Source organism: Falco cherrug, chromosome 9 (assembly GCF_023634085.1).
Source record: "Falco cherrug isolate bFalChe1 chromosome 9, bFalChe1.pri, whole genome shotgun sequence".
Taxonomy (NCBI): Eukaryota; Metazoa; Chordata; class Aves; order Falconiformes; family Falconidae; genus Falco; species Falco cherrug.
The window spans coordinates 42,346,276-42,352,275 of record NC_073705.1 but is presented as its reverse complement, the minus strand read 5'-3'; the positions used below and the strand labels follow the sequence as shown (position 1 = coordinate 42,352,275).

Below are 6,000 nucleotides of genomic sequence, written 5' to 3'. Positions count from 1 at the left end.
CCCTTATAACTGCTGCTTCTCCACAAGACCTCATTAAAGCCTCACAGATCTGGAGCTAGGAGGAGATTAGGTTTTTGGACTGGAGTCTTTGCAAGTGCTTGCCAGATGACCGGCTGGTCACACCTCACTAAGACAAGTTGTCATTTACAGGCGGAGTTAACAAAACAGAGCATAGGGGTACCACCAACGCGCTGCAGAGAACTGCTAAAAGGGAGCATAAGAGGACAGAAGAGCCGTGATGTTTGGCGGCAAAGCATTTACCAAAACTTTGTCAAGAGATGTGCAAAAAATAGTCTTTCCTTTGTGGGTACAGTACAAATTTATTTGTGTTATTAGCACAGTGTTTTTTTGCTCTGGTGTAATAGGAGGCTTTTGCAGAAAGTCCTTTCCTGCTGTCCATCAGGAACTAGCCTGCAAACAGGAATATGTTGCTGTTCTTTGCAGCCGGTGCTGGCTTGTCATGCCTGGAGCTTGTGAAAGGAGATCAGCCTTTTCTGGTCATTGCAGCTCTTCAGACAGCATGAGGGTTGGAGGAGGTGGGCATTCAAGACACCCTGCCTAAAGTTTGTCATGTCAGTTGAAAGTGTGCAGTTGGATTTGAAAAACCACGGGTGAAAAATTTCTGCAACAGCCAAAGGTAACAACAGGCCTTGAAAATAACCTGTGTAGCTTGTTGTTTGTGTGACTGTAGGCCATGGAGAAGAGTGATACTTGAACTAGTCACAGACTTCAAAAGGGAAATATGCTTTGAGTAGTGCCAATTACAGCACAGAATTTTAATCTCAGTTTTTGATCAGAGCATATATTAAAAGAAAAAAAGGGGAAAAGGTTTAAAATTTGGATCAGATGTCTGCCTGCTCCAGCACATGTATTTTGCTGAACTGTACTTCCTAGTCCTTCTGATTTGTTCCTTTGGCAACGAGTGCTACATGCTTTTATTCTACCTCTCTGTTCTGAGTTGTGGCTTCCCAGCTAAAATGCAGACAGCACAGCAGGGTGAAAGATACATGAGAACCTCTTTGCTGCAGCTTTCTGTGACATGCACAAGTAGAAAACTTGATTTACTTGACCAGGCACGCAGTTGTCTGTTGATGTCCTTTCCTTATGATTCCTGGTGTAGGGCAAAGTGCTGATACAATGTTTTCTGATACAATGTTTTCTGACCCAATGTCTAGGATACTTCCTGTGGTATTCCCATGGCTTCTTTATTCACCAATGTACTTTGTTTACACACATTTTAAGTAATAGCATTTTAATTCTCACTTGCTTCCTTTGGCAGTGTTCGCTTCAAACCTCCTGCAGGCAGCATCATAAATCTTGCATAAGGTGCCTCTACCTTTCCTGTTATGGCTTTCAGCAAGTTCAGTGAGTCTGCAGTCACAGTCACTGGTCTTGTGGTGTTAGCTCACTGCTTTTTCTGCTTCAGTGCAGATGTGGGTTCTTGTTCATTGTTCGGTGCAGTAAAATTTCTTTGTTATCTGTCTGCCATAATGTTTTTATTATGGGTGTTCCTCTCTTTCTTCCATCTTTTTTTTCCCCCCATTTTACACTGTCAGTTTAACCGCTGGTGATGATCCCATGGCTTGGCTTGATGACATCCATCCTTGTCTGAAAGCCTGATGGGAGCTCTCCAATTACATCAGGTGTTTTGAAATAATTTCCCAGTTGATGCAGTCTCAGGAGAAAAAAAAGCAATGAACATCATGGTTTGCGTGTGCCCCTACTACATGTCTCACCAGAAAAGGAGGTCATTTTCAGGGTTTATTTTTTGCTTTTAGGCACAGAGCTGCTTTCAAACACAGAAGCACCCCTAATGCTTCATTATGTGCTCACCAGACAGCAGTGTATCAAAGCATACACCAATTTTTGCTAAACATCCTTCCTGTCTCCTGTTCAGTGCTTTCCTGAGCTATTGGGCTTGGGTGCATTTGCAGGAGAGCTGGACTTTTGACAATAATTAACTAGTCATTGTAGGCTAGTCAGCATAAAGAAGCTGCAAGTACAATACCTCTTCAACACAAAACGTATTTCTTCAGGCTGAGAGATGTTTCCGTTACTGTACATTACTACAAAATACTTCTCTCACTTGTTAGCAGTGAGGACCCAGAAACTTCCAGCATGGTATCAGGAAAAGTATCAGAAAGCTGTTGATTTTAGCAATTGACTGGGATTGATTGCCAAGGCTATTGTTTTTAATAGGACTATTTTGTTTGCGAGGGCCTTGGCACTTAGGTAAATCTTATGTTCCCTTCCCTTTCCAATCTCATGTTTATCAGATCTATCCATACACTTAGTATTACTTGGCATTGAGAATGAAAGAAGGCAATTATGGGCAAAAATTACATTGCTAATAGATAGCAAATCATGTTGTCTCCTCATTTTACCTTTAGGCACTACTCTGAGCCGCCTCCTTTTCATGTTAGCTCTTCTCTGCTGTCAGTGTTTTCTTTGTTGAGCCTCCAGATTAACCTTCTTGAAAACTCAGTTTTCTTGTGCTGTATGTAAAATGATAGCAACACAATTATATAATCTGTTGAAAGAGGGCATAAAAATAGAAATAGTCACACCATGTATTACTCACTCATTCATAAAACAAACTACGTAGCTTTGCACCTAAGGATGGCATAGTAAGAGAACAATTACCCTGGATGGTGGAGGGTTCTGGCTGAGCAGTTTTCTAGTTACACTTCTCTTGTGAAAGAAAGCACTGAGCAGAGGTGGCTGGGAGAGCTGCAGCAGCACAGCAGACTGCTGCACTGCCAGGGAGAGCTGGGTTGTGCTGGGGGAGGCAGCAGCTACCCTCCCAGTTTCAGCTTGTGCCCTTAATTTTGTCTTTACCCCAACTACATACATAACCAGAAGACCCAATTCTAGCTGCTACAACTGACACACACGTGGATGTCCTCCAGAAAAAGTTAAATTCTACTGTAATCTAATATGACTTTCAAACTATCATAAGCAGCTTATTCTTTTTCTTCTATGACAGTGCTTCTAAGTCATACGAATTTGACAGATAGGATTTTAAGCTGTAAATAATGGAGCAATCTGTACTAAGGTAACTGGAACCATTTAATTTGCCAAGTTTATCAAAAGCCTTTGATCTGCACAGAATTCAGATAATATTTAGGGAAAATAAGGAATCTGGAAGGGGATGGATCTGAATTCGTTTTCTGATGATGTATGTGTCTTTTAACTGGAATATTAAAGAGACCTTTGCTTGTATTAATGAAGCTGGCAAATGAGAACATATTGGGTCTGATTCAAATGCATGACTGCTGCAAAGCCCATCAGAAGATACTGGTGGGAAACCTTTAGTGCAAGAGTCGTCAAACTTTTTAACCAGGGGGCCGGCGCGCGGATGCAGTGGCAGGCAGCCATCTGCGGCTGCTTGGTTTTCCCCCCACCAACCCCCGGCGGGGGGGTCTGTAAATACCGGGGGCCGGATTGAGGACCCTGGGGGGCTGTATCCGGTCCACGGGCCGTAGTTTGGAGACCCCTGCTTTAGTGGGTCATAAATAAAATGGAAGAACATGACACACAATTTCCTAAGTCCCTCTCCAAAATATGGTGAAAAAATATTTGGGCTTATGGGTGAAGGTCAGTTTAAGCTTTAAACTCATACGTTGAAGTTCTTGGGCACCCATAGTGGAACATTATTAAAGTTCTTAATTGTAAAGCCAAATTTTCTATTTCAAGATTTCATGCTCTTTATACACAGTAGCTGCATTTTGAGCCTAATTTCTAAGGAGTAACGAAGTTAGATGAAGGGCCAGAAATGAGTGTTTACACAGAAGCTGGTGGTCATGGCCTGATTACATCAATAATTGATAGAAAGAGGACCAGTCCCAACCCCTGTTGTCTATGGTGGCCGATTCCCAAGGTCTGCTTTATCAGAGCTGAAGAAAAATAAGGACAAATACAACATGCATGTGTCTATGCATACACACACAGATCAAAATGTCAAAGAAATGTCAAACATCTCTAAGATTTTTCTAGATGGCAAATATTCCTTGGCAAGGTGAAAATATTGTTTTGGCTAAAACCAAATCCTACTTTAGGAGAAAACAAAGTAAGGAATTAGAAATATAGAATGCAAAAACTGGGGGGAAATCAAACAGCATAATTAAAAGTTTTGAAATGCAAGAGAGGAGCAGAAAAGATCAAGGTTATCACCATCATTCTGCAAGAGCAGGGAATTTGCTTAGTGACATTTCCAAAAATATGGACTAGTTCTCATTTTGTAGAGAAAGGCAAGAAAAATCTTAAGAAAAAAATTCTGACAGAGAGAACTGGAAAATAAGATTGTAATTAATGTGGTCAGACAAACCCAATTTCAGCCTCTGAAGCAAATTTACTTTTCAACTGAGATGTATATTTTTATCACTTAGCATTACAACATCGAACCGGTAAAGTGCACTTCAGTGAATGATGAACAGGCTAAGTGGAAGGTGCAGATTCTCCATAATCTGAGAGTAAGCATTAGAAATGGGATAACACAGTGACTGGTAAAATATTAAATAACAGGCTGAGCAGAGTATCAAAGGTATCTAACCACTTTACTGAACTGGTTATTGGATTCGTTGGAAGAATACACCTTTAGGAACAAGGATTGCTGGCTATATGTATGGAAAGGGGCACTGTGCCTGTTGTGAATATGACAGGCAACTAAGACAATATTCCATGTGCAATTCCCAATATGTATTCAGCACTGGGAAAAAAAAAAATCCACAGATGGCTAAAGGAGGCAAAATAAACAGGAAAAAGTGGGTGATACTGTTTTGTATACCTTTGGTAAATTGGTATTGGTGAAGATGATCTAACCATGGTTAAACAGGAGAAAAGAAGAAAAAAAATAATGCAGCAGCTAGGAAACAGCAGAGCGTGGTAAAAATTCCCAAACTGATTTGAGGGGCTAGAGATAATGCCTTCCATGGAGAGCTTTAAGGAGCTCAATCTACTTAGTTTATCAGGGAGAAGCTTCAGGGGCGACTTCATTACAACATATGAATACTTTAATGGGTTCTAACGGGCTCTTGAATCTAGTGGAGAAAGGCATGAATGAGGAGGATCATCAGCTTGAAGCTGCAGCCAGATGAGTGCAAACAATAAGACAGGAACTTTTAACAGTAATAGTGATTTACAACTGGAACAAGTTATCAAAAAAAGTGATATATTTTGCTGAAGCGTCCAGTTCCTTACTGACTGCCTTTCAGCGTAATGTGCTTTAGTCTAACAAGAAGTCACTGGATTCAGGTCTGGCTACAAAATTTACTTGTTTCCCTTCTGGCCCTCTATTTATATCTTTCTAGAATAAATACACTTGTATATTGAGTAATGAACACTAGAAACTTCACTGTTTGGGTATAGCGAAGTCCAGCACATTCTGTTACTGTATAATAAGTTGAACTGGCTGAAACATTGTTTTATTTTCTGGAAAAACAGGAAAGTTGTAAAGTTAGAAAAAATTCTGAAGCTTCCTTTAAATATGCTTTTGGTAAATTCCTTCTCTGCTCAAAGTTGTGGTAAAAATGGGGTGTCTTCTGACAGTGTATACACTTAGATTTTTATAAAAAATATATTTTCAGAGCAAAGACACTGAGAGGAATTTGATTGAGGCATTGGAGAATCTCAGAGAGTTCCTGATGCATGTGTGCCATGTGGCAAAAGAGGTTTGTGGTATATCAGTTCTCGCATTTCCATGTTAGGATTTACGTCTTCTGAAAGGCCTTGCATTTTTCAGCCCCAGAGCCAGGTTACCAAAGTCATGCCTGCTTTTGCAGAGCAGCTGCACTGAATTAGCAACACTGTAGTTTTCCAGTGTTTCTTTCAGTCCTGACCACAATAAACCATCCATTGCACTGAGACCATTTTTACAGTTCCAGACCCATTCACTGACTACTGCAGAAACTGGCAAGGCAGGCAATAATTCATGATAATTGTGATAAATTTCTGTGTCAATATTTTAAAATAAGTGGGCTCAAACTAAGTGCTACGTCTTAC

The 6,000-nt window shown here is 40.5% G+C and overlaps 1 protein-coding gene and 1 long non-coding RNA gene across 2 annotated transcripts in view; one reads left to right on the top strand and one right to left on the bottom strand.

The window, feature by feature from the left end:
- The first annotated feature begins 377 nt into the window (after positions 1-377).
- Positions 378-6,000, top strand: part of PHYHIPL (phytanoyl-CoA 2-hydroxylase interacting protein like) — a 79,642-nt gene continuing 74,019 nt past the window's right edge. Inside the window, exon 1 of the mRNA XM_027817165.2 lies at positions 378-637. The gene's annotated coding sequence lies outside the window, so the exon portion shown is untranslated. The remainder of the gene's footprint in view (positions 638-6,000) is intronic.
- Positions 1,554-2,747, bottom strand: LOC114018179 (uncharacterized). The gene is made up of 3 exons (XR_003563606.2): positions 2,644-2,747; positions 2,385-2,495; positions 1,554-1,675 (listed from the first exon to the last, which is right to left on the bottom strand). It is a non-coding gene; the product is annotated as an uncharacterized LOC114018179 (long non-coding RNA).